Here is a 2,931-nt window from a genome sequence, read left to right as displayed (position 1 = left end):
TTACTACCTAACAATTTGAAAACAAGACTTAGTTTGGACTCAACACAGAAGAATCTATCGTTCGTTCGTTCGTTTCAGCCAAATGACGTCCACTGCTGGACAAAGCAGTGGACGTCATTTGGCTGAAACGATCTTTTATTCATATTTTTTCCCAACAACAATGTACTTTTATAAAAAGGGAAACCTTTCATTGGCTTATCAGTCTAAATCTTATAACTAACATTTTCAATGTATCGCTGTTGGTTTCTATAAAATAAATAAATAAATAAATAAATGGAGGATGTCACTCGCCTCCCCTTGACTTTACTCTCCATGAATGGTAATTCCATATATTGTGTAGCACGGTTACAAACATTCATTCATTCTTTAATTTATTCATTGCTTGACTTTACACAGAGATATTATAATAATTAATTTACCAACGCATGAACCCTGGCCGTTTCATATGACACCGTACGTACTACATACGGTGTAAGTGAATTATTTTTGCGAATTGAACGTTGACCTCATAGCAGAGGTAATTAATTACACAATATTCCGCGTTCATATATTATGGCCTTTTTAATCTGTCTAAGTACTCAGTGATTCTATCGAAGGGACTGTCTTTTGGGACAAGTTTTGTAAAAATATAATGATAATATATTTAGGTCTAGTTTAGTTCGTTCGTTCGTTCGTTTCAGCCAAATGACGTCCACTGCTGGACAAAGGCCTCCCCCAAGGTTTTCCACAATGCACGGTCCTGCGCTGCCCGCATCCAGGCTCTTCCCGCGACCTTTACCAGATCGTCAGTCCATCTAGTAGGAGGCCTGCCCACGCTACGTCTTCCAGCCCTTGGTCGCCACTCAAGAACTTTTCTGCCCCAACGGCCATCGTCTCTACGAGTTATGTGCCCCGCCCACTGCCACTTGATTTTAGCAATTCTGCGAGCTATCTACATATATTTAGGGCCAAACATTTACCAGATTAACCCACTTTTTCAAAGGCTATTGTTACGAAAATAGAGTATTACAATAGATAATACCCAGGTATTATTATTTTTCTTTAATATGGCTTAAGCTTAAGCCAGAAACTGCCCACTCATTTTTATCTAAGTACATAGTTTTACACGCGGATTCGAGCGCGTACAGTCGTGTCTTAAATGTAAGAATACTTATGCCCGTTTTCACCACCAATCCCTATTTTTTAAGTAAACCCTATGGTAACAAATAACAGGAATTTTGTTTACATGGGGGTCACTTAAAAATTAGGGATTGATGGTGAAAACGGGCATTAGTCTTACAGAGCATCTCCTTGTACATTAATATACAATAGCGGAAAGTGCATTATGAGTTAAAGTAACATGACTCATATTACATGAGCCATATTAATATCACTATATCATATTATTCACGAGTACTCCATTGTTCTTGTAAACTAAAGTTTGTATTCCGTAGTAAATTGATAGATTGGTTTGAAGCGGGATGGCTCTATGATTGATGATGATAGTGATCCAATTATTGACAACCCATGGACATTTTGGTGAATAACCCAACACTATAAGGTGGGTAAGGTTCGCTGGATTTAATTTCAAACGTAAGAGCACATTTTGTCTTGATAAAGATAAACATAAATAGTTTATTCAGTGCATAGGCCCCTTCCAGGGCACTATACGTCCCAAATATAACTTGCCCTACCACCACTTCGGGACAACATATGGGCTGGTGCTGAGAAGAAGTGGTGGAAGAAACTCAGTCACCTTTGTCCCTTTTGTTGAGTACCTGTTACGTACATGAGTTCCCACGAGTACTTATGGAAGACTAGCTAGACGCCCGCGGCTTCGCCCGCATGAAATTTCTGTTTCAAAAACCGGGATAAAAACTATCCTATGTCCTTTCCCGGGACACAAACTATCTCTATGACAATTTTCATCAAAATCGGTTCCGTGGTTTAGGCGTGAAAGCGACACAGACAGACAGAGAGAGGTGGTACTTTCGCATTTATAATATTAGTAGGGATATTGCCCTTGAACGTAGATTGGGGTAGATAGAGATAGCATTCCGGTGTCCCCTTGGCTATTTAAAAAGGATCTAAAGTGATTTACAATTGCTACAATCGTAGAAGCCATATTTTAAGATAGAGAGAGAAATTAATTATAGCTTACCTCCCTTGCTATTCGGCACTGGAGTATTTATAAAGTAAATTCTGTTTTCGTAATTAGCATTATGATTTTACCCAATTTGTTGTAATTTTAGTACGAATTCGTATACAACTTACGAACACAAATCCAAGCGTTTGAAAATCACGCTTCCATACACTAACCGTGCGGAGGCGTAATTATCAAATTCGTGCGAATTACTTGGAAATCTCTTTAAATTAGTGTTGATAAATTTATTTAAAACACCTAAAACAATGATAAAAAATATTGAAGTACTAATTTGGTGTTAGATATTTACATTTCAGTTCAGAAAAACTCGAAAAACAAATACGAACATTGAAGCTCATTAGAGTATAACAAGTTATTACGTTGTAAAATAAATACAAGCTTAGAGCCATGCTACTTTAGTTAACTAAACAGAATAAAGAAAAATTACCAGTATTTTAGCGAATATTAAACAAAAGATTATGATAAAATATGAAATTTATTTTGAGACCTTCTCTTTTATATATTTGTTGCAAATTAGCCCCTATTCCAACTGAGTAAGATCGCATTGGTTTTACATCGATGTGCCGTCATCATTCTTCAATTAAATACCGTTTACCTTAGTTAAATTGGAAGACGCAGATGGAGATATTAAAATAAAAAGCATAGTATACATACATTCATAAAAATATTTATATTTTACAAAAACATTTCACCTATAATAATGTCGCACCAAATTCACAGCTCGAAAAACATTTTTATCCTATCATAAAATATAACATTTGTACATCTTCCAAAACGCAAAATTTTCC

The sequence above is a fragment of the Ostrinia furnacalis genome, unplaced genomic scaffold (assembly GCF_004193835.3).
Source record: "Ostrinia furnacalis isolate ACB-3 unplaced genomic scaffold, ASM419383v2 OfSCF0588, whole genome shotgun sequence".
Classification (NCBI taxonomy): Eukaryota; Metazoa; Arthropoda; class Insecta; order Lepidoptera; family Crambidae; genus Ostrinia; species Ostrinia furnacalis.
The sequence above is the reverse complement of the archived record's forward strand: the minus strand, read 5'-3'. Positions refer to the sequence as shown.